The sequence below is a fragment of the Phyllostomus discolor genome, chromosome 6, assembly GCF_004126475.2.
Source record: "Phyllostomus discolor isolate MPI-MPIP mPhyDis1 chromosome 6, mPhyDis1.pri.v3, whole genome shotgun sequence".
Taxonomy (NCBI): domain Eukaryota; kingdom Metazoa; phylum Chordata; class Mammalia; order Chiroptera; family Phyllostomidae; genus Phyllostomus; species Phyllostomus discolor.
The window spans coordinates 113,191,643-113,210,604 of NC_040908.2; the positions used below are offsets into that span (position 1 = coordinate 113,191,643).

At 43.3% G+C, this 18,962-nt stretch overlaps 1 pseudogene; it reads right to left on the bottom strand.

Annotated features, from left to right (window-relative positions):
• Positions 1–17,933: 17,933 nt before the first annotated feature.
• LOC114498849 lies at positions 17,934–18,466 on the bottom strand (annotated as a pseudogene).
• Positions 18,467–18,962: the final 496 nt, after the last annotated feature.

Consider the following 18,962-nt stretch of genomic DNA (forward strand, 5'->3'; position numbering starts at 1 on the left):
CCCTACCATAGATGACCTGTTTGCTTTGTTTCCAGTGAGAGCAGCTACCAGCTGCCACCACCCTGAAGCACACCTTGAGGGACACCCCTCAGATCTGCAGCTGTGCACCCGGTTGGATCTGCCCTGAAGAGAAGGTGTAATGGAGCCAGTGGGAGGCTCTGGGGTGGGGTTGGCCAGTGGATGTCAGAAGTGCCCCTGGGAGGTGGGGGTTCTATTCCCCCCCAACCCCGTCCTTTCTGCACTCTCATCTTCTCACTGAGATTCAGAATTCAGGAGACATTTGGGGTGGCTGTTGGTGGCCCTAATGACGGCCTAGTTATGGGGAATGTGCGGACCCCCAGCTCTGCGCTCTGCCGCTCTCAGGGAGCTGAGAGAACAGCTGAGCCTCTGGTACTTGGGTGGAACCCTCTGGTCTGGCTGCAACACAGGACCTCACAGGTTTTCAAAGGGCCACTGGCATCTAGAAGGGTGTCTCATGCCAGCCATGCTGGTAGGGTCCAGATCTGTCATCACACTGGGGGCACTGCCTCCCCAGCTGCTAACTCTCTGCGACATCTGTCCACTGTGCAGGCTCTACCACTCCCAGCCTGTGAAGGATGGACCCTGACCTGCCCCTCAGCCACACTGAGTCATCCTCCAGCCTCATGGCAGTGGAATAGCTGTGTGAGAAAACCCAAGAGCTTTAGCCTCAAGGGTCCCAGTGTGATGAGGAACCTTTTCAGTGAGCTGACACTTGGAGGTGACTATTCTCAAAGAATCTTGGTGACCGAGGCTGGGACGACAGGGGTGGTAGGAGCCAAAACAAGCCTTCCATGGTGAACCAGAGCTGTGGTGAATGAGAAGCAACTGTAGGAACAGACACATCTCATTTTCCAGAACTTTTTTTTTTGCTGGAAGTTGTGAGTGGGGCTCACAGTCATCCTCTCCTTCTGACTGAGAAGCCCCTGGACTTCTAGAGAATAGGAGCGGGCCCTCAAGAACAGAATGCTGGGCATGAAAGCATATGTGCATAAAGACAAAAAAGATGCTGGTGCATGCACCTTGCATTGGGAGTAGATGGTCCCAAACTGTTCTTCTAAAAACTAGGGCCGATTTGTCCTTTTCCAGTGTACAAAAATGACCATATTCTCCTATCCTTGATCACTATTATTGATCAGTATTACTAAACTTTAATTATTTTGCCAAACTGATAAGGATGTGAAGAGATATCACAATGTTGACTTAATTTGTATTTTTTTAATCATAAGTGTAATTGAGCATATTAAAATCTACCTATTGGACCTTAGCATTTCTGTTGGGTTGTGTGGCTTTTCCTTACTGACTGGTAAAAGCTCATTTTATAGTAAGAAAATTGGCCCTTTGTTTAGCATACGAATGACCAGTATTCTCCTAAATTCTGTGTTCTTTTAGCTTTGTTTCCTTGTGCAGCAGTAGAAGCCCTTCCTGTAGTCAGAGTCGCAGTCTTTCCTTCGGGGATTCTGGGACTGATGTCATGCTCAGAATACTGTTTGCTTGCTCTCAGATTATACAACAATGAACACATTCTTTTCTTTTACTTCTGTGATTTTATTTCTTTAATTTTTCATGTAATTTAAAAAAATCTCTCAAATTTATTTTGGTCTAGGGAGTGAGGTAAGACTAGCTTTATTTTCTTTTCTAAAATGGCTAGCCAGTTATCCCAAATGCTCTTTACTGGATAATTCATTTTCCCCCTGCTGATTTGGAATGCCTCCTTTGTAATATAGCAAAGGTGTGTGTTCTCTCAATTTAGGAGATCTGGGTTGTGCCCCCAGCTTTGCCACTAATTTCTCTGTAATCTCTGCAAAGCTCCAGCCTCATGCGCCTTATTTTACTCCTGTGTAAATGAGGGGTTGGGAGGGATGAATTCCTTTCTAGACTTAACTCTGTAAGTGGATGCCACAGTTTCACTGTGATATCAGGTCCTCCTCCCTCTTGGGTCTTTTCCAGCCCATTGTTGGGACAGGCCTACTCAGCATCCAGAGTCTGAGGTCAGTGGCGGGGGCTGTGCTCGTGTCCCTTTAATCATTACTTGCCTTCATGAAATCATTGTATTTGAATCTTTGAAAATGTAACCCCTCTCTCACATAAATTCCTGTGTGGCCAACCATATTGAAACAGAAGGAAATAAAAGGGTCTTAATAAGTGGTTTTTAGCTTTGGTCTCTGGGACTTCTCAGGGAACAGAGGATTATGAAGACAGTGACGGGAAGGTGTTATTTAATTGCTCAAAAACTTTATAAAAATTGGGACCCACAGACTAATTTGACATGAGCTTTCCTTGCTGTGTACATGATGTGCTCACATTATTTTATGCTAGTGACAGGGAAGAGGAGAACAAATATTTACTAAATTCCCGGTGTTCTACATACAGTGACTAATTTAATTCTCCCCCAGACCTTAATAGATCATTGCTGTTATCTCCATTTCTAAGATGTGGAAGCTAAGCATTGCATTTCCTTAGGCCGCCCACAAGTCAGTAGCCTTTGACCTCAAAGATTTGACTCAGGCCCACATAACAACAAAGCCTTTACCTTGTACTTCCCTCACTACAGATCTTTAGGGGGGGGAGGTCTGATTGACAGTTAAGTATGTTCTTGACTAGTTAAAAGAGGGTAATGGATTTATTGCCTTTGGTATGATACATGATACAAACCTGTAAAACTTGTCCCTGATGGAACTGCTGAGTTCCGGAATCTGACGGCTTTGACCTTGGGATTAAAGTAGCTGTGGTGGCACAGAATTTCCACAAGGTGGCACTGCAAGCTCACCAATGGAATCAGCCTTCCTGCAGCAACCACCTTGAGCCCATAGGTGCCTCTGAGGACCTGGGCACAGATTCATCACCCACCAGGAGATGGGATTTCCCTTTAAGTTTACTTTGAAGTTTGCCAGCTGTGTCACAGCTGTGTTGGTTCTCTTTGGGGTGAAAGAGGGCCTGGAGTGATCTCTCTCCTTTTCATGACCTGGAGCTGGTACAGGGTCAGTCCCCTTGGCAGTTAGGTCCAGGATGGACCAACACAGGAGTGCTGTTGGATGATTGCCCCCCTCCCCCCCCCCCCAGTTATGACAGGTGGTAGTGCGGCCAAGAGGGGGACCCCAAATAGGCATTTGAAGTGGGGTCCAGAACTTAAGGTGTCCAGGAGATTTTGGGATGTCTCCATCCCCCCCCCCACCCCCCGCCCCAGGGTGTGGGTTGGGGGAAGGGACAAATGGAGCAGGGCCATTGAGAGCTGTTTAGCATAGCAACAGCCTTGCAGCTAAGCTCTGGCGTGGTCGTTTGGCATATCTATAACCTTTGACTGGTTGCATAGATATGTTAAGTAGCTGTGATCAGCTCTAAGCCAGGGGAATGGAAGTAACTTCCCCACCCAGATGTAACTGGGGGGGCGGGTGGGTCCCCTGCGTTACAGCGCCTGCGTGGGAGCTCAGAGAGGATTGTCTCCAGGACATGGGGCCACATCTGCCCAGACTCATGATGGCAGCCCAGTAAAGCTGGAAGGATACGAGTTCCGGCATGTGAAGCCGAGTGTGGGAGGAGTCGGAAATGGGGCTGCAGAGGAAGATTGGCCACGGGGATTTAAAACCCGGTCTTGGCGGCCATTGAGGGAGAGAACCATGCTGCTTTAGGAAGGAGAACCATGTGCAGCCCTGAGAGGAGGAGAGCCATGTGCAGCCCTGAGAGGGAGAACCATGCGCAGCCCTGAGAAGAGCCATGTGCAGCCATTGGGGGAGAACCACGCGGACTTGACGGAGTGTAGACTCCTGCAGCCCTGAAAGAGGGAGAACCACGCGGCCTGGCAGAGTGGGGCCCCCACAGCTTTGGAAGGTGGAACCACCACCTGGTTTTAGCAGAGATCCCGGTGACTCAGCCGAGGGTGCCGGGAACCCAGGGAGGTCTCCCAGTTGAGAGGGAGTACTAACTCAGAAGAACCAGAGGACTCCCTGAGCCATGGACTTCTATTTCCTTTCCTGAGATACGGTACTCTGGACTGGGCAAAGGGGGAAGGAAGGAAGGACTGTGTCTGTTTGTGGGTGTTTTAAGGGACTTTGGGATTTTGGTGAAGACATTAGGCCACTACTTTAAGTTTGTATAGCATTAAATAAACATTTCCTTTCCTTTTCACGAATCTCTGGCATTGAGAGATGTCTTTCCTCTGGCGGTGGACATAACGGACCCGGGGCTTTCTTTCAATAATAGTATATCATCCCAGGCCCCCCTTGTTGTGTTCTGTAATGGTAGGCCTTTCAGGTCCTGCGGGATTTTTCTGCTACTGCCTTTGCTGTGTTGCAGGCAGGAGCACTTATTAAATGTGAACTGGAAGGTCCTGATGGAAAGGCGAGAGGTGAGCTATAAACCAGGAGCCCTGGTGTGCTAGGATCAGGCAGCAAGGAGGAAGGGAACTAGTATTTATTGGATGCCTATGGCATGCCAGGCACTGACAGGAAGCTTTCCCCATGTTATCTTATCCTCACAGTAATTCTGTGAGTTAGCTACAATTGTCCCCATGTTATAGATGAAGAAAGTAAACCTTGCAAAGATGAAGGAGCTTGCCCAAAGTCACAGAGCAGGTCTGCTTTGCACACAGGACCCTATCCCAGTCCATGCCCCAAGGACCAATCTGAAAGACCCAGGAAGAAGGGGTACACAGAGAGCTTTAAAGTCGGTCAGTGGTGCAGCCAGCACCAGACTTCATCTTACCTTCTCAAAACTTTGGTTCCTGTAAGTGTTCAAAAGACTATTTGTTTAAAGAAAAAAGTGGGGGTGGAAGAGGGTGCATGAAGTATTATCATTACGTTACAAATGAGGAAACTGAGATTCAAAGGGGCTGCACACTTGCCCTAGCTTACAGCCAGTTTGGTGGCACAGCTAGGATTCAGATAAACATCTACGTGGCTAAGAGCATCTGTGGTTTTAAAAGGGCAAATATGGTTGGAATAGGAGAACTCATTCATTCACTCACCCTCAACAAACACTGACCAGGCAGCATCTGAGCACCAGGTGCTGTAGCAGCCACTTTAATTTAAGATTAGTTCTGATAAATATTCTTTAGTCCTCCAGGTTTATCCTCATATCATCCATTTTCATGCAGTGCCCTGCCATCATAGGCAGTCAATGAAAACTTACTGAATGGAATGGAGTGGATTGCACTGATTATATACACTTGGGGGTGCTTGAAGTGGGCCAGATCTTTGGATGTTCCAAGTCTCATGAAATCAAATTTTTGAAACTATTCAATTTGATGCATTGAGGCTAGTCCTTGTTGAGTGTCTCATATTGTATCCTTTTACTATTTGGCTAGCTTGAGCCATACCACCCAGCTTGTTGCTAAAATTAGCTTGCACACTGAGATATGAAGCTGCACCAAAATGTAAATCCTGCAGAGGCAGAAGCACATGAGCTTCATGCTGGAGGTGGGTGAAGAGGGGAGCCTGAAACTTGAGGAGGAAGGTAGCATTTTCCTTAGAATAAAGTTGTATTGGAAACTGGGATATTCTGTTAACTAGCTGTGTGAACTGGGGCAGGTAACACACCTTTCCAAGTATCAATTTCTACCTTTGCAGGGCGCGTTCATTGTCCCACTGGACCATCACCAGTGCCAGGTCCCTGAGGGCGTGGTCTGAGGGCTGTGTGTTGCATTTTTGGTCCTTGGTACAGGGCCTGGTGCCTAGTAGTGCTCAATAAATATCGTAAGAAGTAAAACTGTTCCTTGAAGTATGTAAGGCAAGTTCAATTGTTTCAGCTTTACAGATGGGGAAACAGATTCAGGTGGTTTGTTGAATGAGAGCATTCATTTGAGATTTGTTCAAGGTCACTCATCTAAAAGTGGTAGAAGCCGGTTTTTCTGAATCGTGGCCTTGTAATGTATGGGGCCTGAGTTGTCTTATCTCTGAAAGTGGCCTCCTAAGGCCCCTCTGGGGTCTTTTTAACCGAAATATCCTCTGTGTTTAGGTCAGCCACCCCAGTAAGTGGAGGAGAATGTGATCCCAGATCAGAAACAACCAGGATTAAGACAGATATTTGGAAAGTCACATTTATTTATTCATTCATTCACTCATGCAAAAACTATTTTTTGTACACTCGTTCTCTGCCAGACCCCATGTCACACTTTGAGGGTGAGTACGAAGATAAAACACATTCTTAGTCGCCACTGCACTTACAGCCTGGTGGGAGCACAGAGAGCAGCAATGACAGATAGGCTGTTGGCACTAGGACAGCGGAGGCAGAGGATGTTGTGAGAGCAAGAGAGAGAGAAAGGAAGGGGTGAGAGGAGGCTTCCTGGGAGATGCGTGCAGGTGGCTGGAAAATTAAGTGTGAGTAGAAGCCACGCAGGAGGAGAATCGGAAAAAGGAGCCACTGACTGCGGATGGCACAGGCGTTTGTCTCCTCTGCTGGGCTCCTCCCTTCTTAGCTGGCTGGAGGGAGGGGGACACGCAGCCGCCGGGTGTAGTGTGGAAACCTGTGCTATTGCTCCACGACAGTTTGGCTCTGTGGGTATGAGGGATCACACTTTAAAAATGCTTCCTGATGTACTTTGTATTGTAGGGAAGGAGGTCAGCATGTGTGTACTTGGCCACATTATCTCAGAGCTCTAATGACTCCTATTTCTAACAGATTGATGGCTTTGGTAGTTTGGTTTGGGTCGACTAGAATCAGACCTGGAGCCAAGGATTCAAAGGCGATCAGTTTATCAGGAGGTGGGAGGATTGTGGAAGGTGAGGGGCGGTATGATATGGGAGAGATAAGTCAGCTTCGAAGGGTGGTTACTAACTGGCTGGCAGCCAACGAGTTCTGCAGAAAATGCTGGCAGCAAAGGTGTTTACGAAGGTCAAAGCTACCTAGAACCATTATGAAAGGCCTTAAAATTCAGCTTTAATCCTGTAAGTATGTGGTTTTCAGAACATTTTTCATGAAAGTCTCCTCCCCTCCTCCCAGGCCATTGCTAGAGAAGGAGGAACCACGAGCAAAGACTCCAGGCCTGCTCGGCTCCTTCAGCCAGCGCAGCTCTACCTTCCTTCCTTTGCCTTTTAGGTCCCCCCACCAATTCATTTTTACAAAGGTTTCTACAGGTAAAGAAATAAAAAAGACAGAAAATTGTGGTAGTAGTGATGAGGGAGCCATTAAAGTTTTAAATCAATGGATGAATTAATGAAGTTATCCACCACCATCGTGTGCTTGCACAAGCATGTGCTGGGTGGTGGGTGGCGTGCAGGTGAGTGAGGCAGTGCTGTGTGGGACGGCACCCATGGCCGTGCACACGGCCAATCTCGGGAGGATCTCTAGGAGCACGGGGACGGGTTAGTGGTGGGTTTTGGTCACTCGGACAAGAAGTGATGACATCTGGAACTACCACTGTCGAGCGCTGTTTCACCCTTTTCTCCTGCAGTGATCCACTGTCCTGGTTTGCCTGGGACTGCTGTCCAGGTTTTAGCACTCAGAGTTCTACATCCTGGGAAGCCTTCGGTCTCATGCAAACTGGAACAGTAGGGCCTATAGCCTTGTGAAAAAAAAGAGGCGCTCAGAAAAGTTCAGAAACTGGTCATAGCATTTTGGTTTTTTGAGCTAACCCACACCTACTGAGCCAGTGCTCTGTTAAGTCACCAAAAGGGGAAATAAAGTCAACCTCCAAGTCATCAAGACCTGTCTTTTCTTATTCCATCCCTTGACTGGGGTAGGGGGCACTTATAAAATTTTCCTTATTAACGCCAGCTGATTCTATGGTAATGTGAAAGAGGAAGATGTCAATAAAGCTTCCAGCACCTGGGTTTGAGAAGGAGCTATGTATTCAACACTGTGATGGGTTTGCATTCCAACCTAGTATCTGGGACACTCAGAAAGAACTCTGTGGGGCTCTTCTACCATATCCATAATAAGAATGCAGAAAGTTGTGCACCCTCTGGATGACCAATAGAGGTAGGTTGCTCTTTGAGGATGGAGCAGACTCTTTACCCTTTCACCCCAGAGCCTAGGAGCAAATTCAAAGCCATGGTCCATTTGTCCAGTTGGAGTGAGCTGCCCATATCAAATCATCCAGCATTCCCTGGGTCAAAGCCAAATGGCCTGGAGTTCCCCCATCTTGTCTCTTGTCTCAGGTTTTGTATCTCTATGCGAGGAGAGCAAGCCATCCCAGAGTGGTTACAGCATTCTGTCCTTTAATTATGGCCACTGCTTCTGGGAAACCTCCTTGATGTGGTGGGTATACACAGTTGCACCAAGTACCCAGTTCAAGACAGGAATGCTTTCCCCATTATTCTTAGTCAACCCAGAGAACTTGTTCTGTGGTGGGAGTCATATGAGAGTTCCCATAGCAGGCCATTCAGCTTCATTTAACAAGGCCAATGACATACTTCATGCAAATGAACCATTCAAACCTCTAAATACTTCTCTGGTTGGGAGACTTATGATAGCCACCCTGGAGACAGTAAGGTTCTAGTTTTGTGCATGAGCACATTTGCTTCTGCTGAGGTTTTCCTCAGACCCCTGTTAGATGTGCTACACAATAACTATTTCACATTTAGAGGAGTGACCTGCTATGGCTCTAATAGACCATAAAAGAAGCCTGTTTTGCCTCCTCTGTGGACTCACCACATTGAATTCCACATTCACATCTGTGAATGAATGAACTCACCACATTGGATTCCAGTTTGTGCTTTCCCTGTTTCCAAGGAAGCCAATGGCCCTGTTAGCTGTATCAAAGACCTGTAGTAGGGGGTGGGATGCCCTGCCTCTCTGTCTCCAGGATAATCTATTATTGCTGCTCTTCCTTATGGCTCTAAACAACTTCCAAGGTAGTAAAAAATACTCATATTTTGAGTGCTTTTATCTTCTTTAGATGCCCTTTAACTGTAGATCTACTGCTCTACAGCTTCCATGTTTGAAGGTATAGCTTCCCTAACTATTCAGTCGGTGACCATTCCAGTTGGCTGGTTACCTGCTATCACCCCCAGGGGTGAGGTTTTCCACTTGTAGTAGTCTGGTTAAATTCTTTTCCAACTTCCCAAATCCCTTAACACTAGAATGAATGAACACACCACATTGGATTCCACTTTGTGCATGTTATACAGTAATCTAAACCACTAATGACATATGGTGTTAATTATGAAAAATCTGAGAATGACCTAGAATACAGGGGTAGCAGAGTGTACAGGAGGGCCCTTTGGGTCCCCCAAGTTGCACAGTAGAGTGTGCTTGACCTACAGAGCTGGCAGAAGGCTGTTGTTACCTGCTTTACACATTTATAGGGAAGGCTGGAAAGAAGTAGGAGGGGGCACTTAATTTTTCATGTAACAAAAGAAATAACCCTGATAAGCCCCCTGAGTTGAACTAGGGAGTTTGTGAACCAGCACTGATATCAGTGGACCCCTCCCTCACCTCTTGTTCAGTCAAATAAGCTCCTTGTGAAGACCTCAGGAAATGAGAAGCCAGTGGGTATTCCCTGGCCACTGGGAACCAAAGGTTTGTCTTCCCTCAAAAAGTCATGTTTAGATTCTGGTTCTGCAGTAATAAATTTCTCCCACTGGGTGACAACTTCCGGTATATTCATATTGCAATTCCTCTCTGCTTCCTGTAGCTGTGGGGCTCAACTCTTAAACTACTTTTAATTCACAACAAAAGACTTTAAATCAGAAGACAAGAGTTTGAGTATATGTTTGACCATTTACTAGTTTTGTCGTCTTAGAGAGGTCATAAGTTTTTCTGAATCTGTTTTTTCATCAGTAAAATATCTAACATTTGGGACTTCTCTAAGAGTCAGACAACAATGGATGTCGGTGGTCTTTTAAAATTCCAAAGAACTCTATCAGAGTTTGCTATGATTGTTATTACTACCTGCAAAATTCCAGGGAAGCTGATATTACATAAATGGCACTGTGTGGCTCACCCTGAAGCAGCTGCTCTAGTTCTGTTTACCACACATGGGCGAACAGTTTACTCCAAGGGAATAGCTCACTCATTATAGGACTCTGATTGCTATGGTAGCACAGGGTGCCTCCTACCTCATGTAGAACACGGTCTGCACCTTCCCAGGAGCCAGCCAGGCGCCAGATGCCACACTATGTGTGCAGCAGAGAGTAGCCGGGCCTGCTGTCTTATGAAAACGTAATGACAGTTATCTAATGTGATTAAGGCTTGGGTGAACAAGCCCGATTCAATGACATGTTGTTCTGAATCCCACTACAGCCATTCTTGGACAACAAACTCCATTTTTCACTTGATTGCCCATATGAGTTTTCTTGCATTTGGCTGAGCCTTCAATTTGCTCTTTGTTTTAAGTAATACAGTACAGTGGAGTGAGCATGCACTTTAGACAACTACAGACTTGAGTTCAAATCCCAGTTCTGTTTCTTCAAAACTGAATGGCCTTTGGTGAGTTACTATAGTTCACTTTGCTTGCTTTTCTCACCTGAAAAGTAAGAATAACATACATGTTGTAGGGTTTTCATGAGGAGTGAGTAAGATAATGTAAGTAAAGAGTTTAGTTTAGTATCAACTGAGCTGTATATAAATGTTGACTGTCAGATAAGTAGCTGGTGAATCCAGGGTAGGGGATACTCAAGGTTTGTTGTTCAGTATGTTACAGTGATTTTCAAACTTCACTGTGCCTACAAAGCATGCAGTAGCCTTGCTAAAATGCCAGTTCAGATTTAGTAGGTGTAGAGTAGAGCTTGAGAGTCTGCATTTCTAACAATCTCCCAGGTGATGCTGCTGCTACTACTCAGGACCCGTATTTGGGTAGTGATGATTTTTACCTTATCTAGCTCACCTAACTGAGGAAGCCAACAGGGCCCAACCACCTGTTCTCTACTGCTCCTGCTTTACTGAAAAGTTCTCAAGCACCATTTAACCAACAAATGCCTGTATGACTACAGAAGAATCAACTGCGTAAGAATCCATTGTGAAAGAAAGATTCCTGAACCTGTCCTAGGAGATTCTATTTCTATAGGTGAGGAGATGGGGGCTTGGAAACTGTGGTGTTTGAAAAAGGCATCCTAGATGACCGTAATGGGAATCAGCCATGTGACAACAACTTCCAGGTGCTGGGCCAGCCTGTCGGGATCCATCAGTTACTATAATTGAAGCTGAACAGGATTCACATATAACTCTGAGTGTTACTACATCATGGGCACCATGGAGGCTCCCTGACAAAGGATAAACAGGAGTCAAGTGTCTTTGGGCACTTAATTCACATAATTCCCAGTATTAGAAACCCCACTCCATTTACTACTATTCTCAATAAAACACCCATATATCTGCACATTTGTGGGATTCTGATCCTCTGGCCACTGATGAGGAGACTTAGATGCTCCTGGCTTTCATTTTGCAAAGTAGCAGCATTTGGTGTTTAAGTGTTTAGACTTTGGAGTCAGAGAGACGAGGCCTTAAATCCTGGCTCTATAGCTAGGAAGTTGTGTGGCTTTGGGTCAGTCAAGTCACTTAATCACATAAGCAACACACTTTTCTCATCTGCAAAATGCAGATAACATTACCTTATATCATAGTCTTATGGTGGGGATTATCAAGCCCATCAATATCATTGTCAATCTTTCCCACATCAGTTGATGGCAGCTTGTTCCTTCCACCTTCTCAGGCCAGAGCCTTACAATTATCCTCGACTCCTCTCCTGTAATACCCTACATACAATGCATCAGCAAATGATGTTTGCTTCACTTTCAAACTAAATACAGAATTCAACCATGTCTCACCAGCTCCTCTACCATTGTCCTGGTTCACGCCACCTGCAGTGTTCATGAATCTGTAGTGATAGTCCACTATTTTTGTAATAGCTTCTTAAGTGCTTCCTCGGGTTCTACTCTTGCCCACCATAGTTTATCCTCAATACATTAAAATGCAAATCGTTCATGTTACTCTTCTGCTCATATCCTCCAATAGTTGTCTCAGAATAAAGTTTTCTCAGAATAAAAACCAAAGTCCTTACACCGGTCTTTTACAAGGTCCTAGGTGATCAGACTCCCTGCTACCTGTCTGACCCCATTTTTTATTACTTTCCTCTGCACTGTACTCTAGCCACAGAAGCCCCTTCATTTTTGAAAAACATCTCAAGCAAGCTCCAGCTTTTGTTTCTTTGCCCTGGAATGCCCTCTGCTTGAGGTGCTCTTCTCTCTGATGTTTGCATGAACAACTGCTTTTGCTTCAAATCTTTGCTCAAAGGTCACAGTAATGTCTATCCCAGACCGCTCCATTTATAATCTCCTCTGTCCCATCCTTGTACTCAGAACCTCCTTTACTCAATTCTTCTTTTATTTTTTCCGAGTCATCTTCTAACATACCATATAATTTACTGTTTAAATTATGTTTGTTGTTCATTGTCTGTCTTTCCCACAGGAACGTCAGCTCCGTGAGTGTAGAAAATTGATTTCTTCCACGTACCTGGCATGGACCAGCATCTACTACATAGTGAATGCACAGCACATATTCTTTTTTTAAATTACTTTATTGTTGTTCAATTACAGGTGTCTGCAGTTCCCCCCACTGCTCCCCCCAACCCCAGCCAAACCCACCTCCCTCCCTTGCTTCCACCCTCCCCCTTGGTTTTGTCCATGTGTCCTTCATAGTAGTTCTTGAAAACCCTTCCTCTCATTGCCCCCTCCTCCCTCCCCTCTGGCTATTGTTGGATTGTTCTTAAAATAAATGAATGATGCATGTGATGTCCTGATCACAGTGCCTGGCATGTAGATAGCATTGAGTAAATAGTAGCTTTTGTTATTTGTGAAACACCTGAAGAGCTCTTCCTGTCTTGGGTGTCCCTGCCTAGAACTCTGCGGAAGATGTGTTTGCCTTTCAGAAAATCCATGCTTCATCATGGCCCTGGAAGGTGAGTGGGGCTGAGGTTTTCACCCTCATTGGTCAGAGGTGAGTGACTGGGCACCCAGGGGGGAATTGATTTACATAACTAGTGTGTTATAGGACCAGGGCTGAATAGATTCTAAGCCTCTCAATTCTAAATCCAGTGTTTTTCTGGGCTGCTTTGCAAATTGGAAGAAACGAGAGATGACATCTTCCAAGGTCTTAGCTTTCTCGAGCCCAGATTACATGTTAATCAAACACACAAAGTGTTAAGGTGCACAGGTACCAAGATAATGTCAATAGTCCAACATGAGCCTCATTTATCTACATTACCTTGAAACAAAGATTTGTAAATTTGGGTGACATTGAATTAAATGACAAAGCTCAATTACAAGAACTCTCACATAGTGGATAAAATAATCACTGATTCCCCAAAGAGATTGTAAATGTCTCGTCTTTTTTTTGCTACTTGGCTAAAATAAAGTCAGTTTTGAATACTGTTAAGCTCTACATGAAATAAGTTATATTATAATAAATGTAGTGGAAATTAAAAAATGAAGACCGAAAACATCTATAATCCTGTCACCCTTGCAAATCAATAGTTGTCATTTTAATGTTCTCTTCTGCTCTTTTGCTTATATGCATGTTATTTTTGCATGGCGTAGCAATATTTTTCTTTTTTAATTTAATATATGCTACACTTTTTAGCTTTAACCATCAAGTATTTAGAAATATTATATTTAGAAGTTATATAAAATACCATAGTTGGTGTACCACAGTTCATTAAACAATTTCCTATTTTTGGAAATGTACATTATTTTCAATGTTTTACTATTTAAATGGTGTTGCAATAAATGTCTTTGCACATGTAGATTTTATTCCCCTGCTCCCATCCTAATATAAATTCCCAATGGGGTTTCTACTGGATTAAAAAACATCTTTCATAATTTATTAAATATGGTTCCTTTCTTTGACCCTGTTTATGGCTTGGGATCATTTCATCAACTGGCTAATGTACATTGTACAGTCAAGAAATTAGAAAACAACAGATCATTATTCCTAGCTTGTTAAGTTTCCCATCAAGGCACCAGCTTCTATCCTGGCCTCATCCTGAAGATGATACTGTTGGAATTGTTTTCTTCCTGGGAAATTTACTCAGTAAATAGAGGTTTCTCTATTTGGAGGACTCTCTGGTAATCCTTTAAGTACCTGAGCTCTGGTTTAGGTTCCCTCAAGACAAGCACTGGTGGGAAGAGGTCTGGACTTGGTGAGAGAGTCAGAAAAGTTGGATTTTAATTTTAGTTATGCCATTTATAAAAATACTTTGTAAAGTCCTTTACATAGCAAGGTATTAGTATCTTTTTATTTAAGGAAAGAAAAGAAATTTAGCTCTTCAAATGCATTTTTAAGCTTCCAAAGAGGGTTTTGAGGGTTTAGACCTTAGCTTTGGCTTTGAGACCTGAGCCGTTAGAAAGGTATGTCGTGTAATGCATGTGAGATTGTGCTTTCTAACGGGTCGGCTGTATGCAGTAGAAAGACAGACCCAGATTTAAGTCCAGGGAAATTTTACAACCTCTCTAAAATGAGGATAATAATAGGGCAAAAGAGAATTAAATGAGACAATATATGTCAAATTCCTATCAGAATGCTTGACATTCTGGCACCTGTAGTGTCAGTTCTCTCTCCCAACTGCCACACCCCTTTAGAGATTAACAGGTATTTTCACAGATTATTTTTCATAAGCATTAAGGGAATAAAACTTTACTTTAGTACCAATGTATTTTATTTTGGTATCCACATAATATTTAGGAATATTTTAAAGTCATGTGTTCTTATTTCAAGGGCATCTTGAATTATTTCTAGAGATGGGCTGACTCAGTAGGCTATAGTTAGCAAGTAATAGCCAACACTTAAGCTATTTATTTCATTATATTTGCTATGCACTGCATCTTTCCTGTTGGTCCAGATGAAATAGATTTATTTTCAAGTCAAGATGAATACTTATGTCCAAAACTCAGTTTGGATGCAGAATTGCAAGCATCAGTAGCTTAAGAGCATAAATATTACTGTAAATTGTCCATGAGGTGGAAGGTAGTAACTTCTCTCATCCACTGCAATTCTACCTAAAAAAGTCTTTGTTTTTCTCTTGAAAAATACATCAATCCTTTCCATTTCTATACCACTTTACATTTTATATAATATGTTCACATGACTGACTTCAACCAGATGTTACTACCCAAACTTGAGGCATTTGGATTCAAAAGACGTGTATTACTAAACGCTCACCATGGGCTGGCTTTGGTTACTAGGCACTTAGACCCTTATACACAACTTTCTCATGTGATCTTCACTTTCAAAACTTAACGAAGGACAAGTAATTGGAACACAGAGTAACCAAGACTCAAGGTGTTAGGTTCCCGGCCCAGGGGTGCTTTTCTTTTTTTTCAACAATCTTGTTCCTCAAGAAAGATCACCAGCTTCAGTCAGAAACCTAGAGCTCTAATCTCAGGAGTGGCTCATGGCGGGACCTTGGAGGAGCCACCTTCCCATTTCTGGGCCTCAGGTACTTCACTTGTAAAATGAGGAGCATAGACACAATGATCTCTTCAGTCTTTCCCTGCACTGGCAATTCATTTGCCTATGGAATACACTACTACGGGAATATTCTGAGGATGTACTTTCATTAGATAGATGTCCAAATTTGGAAAGAAGTTTATGAGATGAACTTCAGGTTTGTAGTGATCTGGTCACTTGAGTCTATAGGCCTTACTTATCCGAGCAGTCTTGACTTTCAGTGCCCCAGATAGAAGAGCAAAGCAGAAGTTTGATCTGATTCTGCCTCTCTGCTTACACAGAAAACTTTTTCCTCATTCTAAAGAAAAACAATAAGAAGAAAAAATAGAAAAAATAATTTAGATATGTTTTTATAATATACTCAATATGCATAGGTCATTAATGTTGGAAGGAAACTTGGCAAGTATTTGTTTCAAGTCAATAGTTTAATTAGGAGACTGAAACCCAGAGCAACAGTATGCAGGAAGGCCTAGGTTTTCAGTTAGGTAGAGGCAGTCAGGACTAGGACTCAGGGCTCCCTGAGCCTAGGCCAATGCTTCTACTACCAATAACTGGGAACTTGGAGCAGTGCTTAGTTTCAGATTCCTGCTAGTCCTGAAGTACACAAAAATGTGGGTTGAGTGATGCAATCTTAGATTGTTTTAATGGAAGCAGCAGAAATACAATGTGCACTGTTGGTGGGAATGCTGATTGGTGCAGCCACTATGGAAAACAGTATGGAGGGCCCTCAAAAAATTAAAAGGGAAACTGCTTTATGACTCAGCAATTCCACTTTTGGGTATATGTTTGGCAAAATGAAAGACACTAAATTGAAAGAACACATGCACCTCTATGTTCACTGTAGCATTATTTACAATAGCCAAGACATGGAGGCAACCCAAGTGTCCATCAATAGACAAGTGGATAAAACAGTGGTGGTACATATATACAATGGAATATTACTTGGCCATAAAATAGAATAAAACCTTACCATTTGTTACAGCATGGATAGACCTAAAAGTGAAATAAGTCAATCAGAGAAAGACAAATACCATATGATTTTATTTATGTGTGGGATCTAAAGAACTAAATGAATGAACAAACAAAATTGAAACAGACTCAGTGACACAGAGAACGGACTGATGGTTATAAGAGGGGGAAGGGTTGGGGGACTGGATGAAAAAGGTAATGGGAGTACAGATGATAAACTGGTAGATAAAACAGTCATGGAGATGTGAGACAGGGAACAGAGTCAATAATGTTAATGGTACGGTGCCATGTGTGTACTGGAACTATTGGGAGGAACATTTTGTAAAGTGTATAATTGCTTGACCACTAGGCTATACACCTGAAACTAATGCAAAATAATACTAAAGATAAATGGAAACTAATACAAAAAATAATACTGAAGATAAATTGTAATTGAAAAATAAAATTTAAAGTTTTTTTACAAAAAATAAATATGGCGTGCAGCACCGATAAGAACTGGGGCTTTGGAGTCACACAGACTGGGACTGCCAAGTTGTGAACTTGGGAAAGCCATGGTACAAGTGTCGTGGTGTGACTGAAGCACAGGGGTGAGGAGAAAAGTGGTGGCAGGTGGGACTGAAGAGCAAACAGAAGCTATACCATGGAGGGGTATTTGTTCATGAATGTTGTCTGGATAATTATCTTTCTGTATCTGCACCTTTTTTTTCCCCATGTGGGGAAGAGAAACATAGGGGATCTAGACTAGAAAACCAGAAATGTGTTTTCCATTGTGTCACCTTGGGCAAGACAATCTCTGTAGGTGTAATTACTCCACCTTCATGGGACCCCACTGCGCATTCATTGACTCAAATCCTCTAGGTTTCTTCTCTTTTCCAGCTATAGCTGCTGTCAACAGTTCTGCTCAAGCTTCTATCAGCTATACTGCTGACAGCACCTCCGTAAAAGTGTGTGCTGCCCCAGCATGCATGCAAGAGCCTGCTCAGCACTCACACATGTACAGTCTGGATGTAGGGGATAGTTGGTGCCCCATGGAATTTCTCAGCCAATGAGAAAGGGAAGGATGACCCATTTAGAAATAGGCACATAGGGATGAGCACCACAATGGAAGATGATTGGATAGTATCTTCTTGCACTGAGTTTTGTTCTATCCTCCATCCAACTCTCTTGCTGTCAGGCATCATTTCTCAAACTGCCTGCATATAAGCCCTTATCTCAGGTGCTGCTTTCTGATGGAAGCCAGGCTAAGACATTGTCTAAGCGGGGGATCATACTATATATAATACCTTCTTGTGAGTTGTTAAATGAGGTGTGTATGCATATAATATAATAACAAATACATTACATATATAAATATGCATGTAAAATACATAGCATGGTCCTCAGTACAGAGTAAGTGCTCAAGAATGTCACATACTATGATATGGCTGCCACTTCTGTTCATGGGTTTACATCAATTATGATGTCTATACCACACATCATATTGTGAAATTATAGGCTGAATTTTAATATAGTAATGAGATTTTTGTTTCTTTAGGCCATTTTATTTTATTTTTTAATTTACTTATTTATTTTGAGGAATTCACAGTAAATTTTATTGGGCACAGACCAAGAGTGCATGAATCTTGAGGACCTCTGTGTAGCTTCTCAGTTTTCTTCTCTGTGTTCTTTTTGGCTTATTTTCATAACCTCACGAGCTGTTTGTCCTTGTAATGGATCTTGGCCTTCTCCTTCCACTTTTCCAGAGTGGCTGTGACTGCTTGGTACTTCCAGCCAGCCTTATGAACCAGCTGCTCTAGGTAGGCAAACTTCCACGTAGGCTTCAGTGCACGACCTTGAGGGCAGCAGAAACCACACTTGCTTCTTCTCATCATAGGGCAGTGGGATTCTATCAGACACCAGGAGGCTGCCTGAGCTAGCCTGGCCTCGTTTGGTTTTGTGGGGCAGCTTCCTTGCATGGTCCACCAGAAGATGTGGCTAGGGGCTGGGAAGTGTCAAGACCACGGGATGGGTTGTTGTTTATCTGTTTGTGGAGGAAAGCCAGGCACTTAAGCTTTTTTCTGTAGAAACTGCCAAAGAGCACCAGGAACTGCCTCTCTGCCATCTTCCACATCTGCCTGGGAAAGAAGTTTCTTTCAGGTCATTTTAGTATAGGAGTAAACATTTAATAAAACAGATTTCTTTGGATCTATCTACCTGTGACTGAGGAACTTCCCATTTTACCATTTTATTTTTTTTCTGGTTTGTTCTCCATGTTTTCAGGGGCAGACTTTCATTACTTTCTACTACTGAAGAGAGTCTGGAATGTTTTTTGCCCTCCACTGGATATTTGAAGAGGAAAGTTTTGTGCCCATTATGCAGATGTGAATATTGAAGCTAGGTCCTTTCTCAACTTGTTGAAATTCATGCAGCTAATGTGTAGTAGAATCTGAAATTGAACTGGGTCTGCTTTCAGAACCCAAGTTCGAACCCTTCTTATAATCACTGTGCCATGTTAGCTTAATTGGTGTTTCACTCCATTTATCATGGTTCAGTAATAGTCACTCTTATATATCTAGGGTATGTAGATTATTTTAATGCCCTTTATTTCAGACACAGAC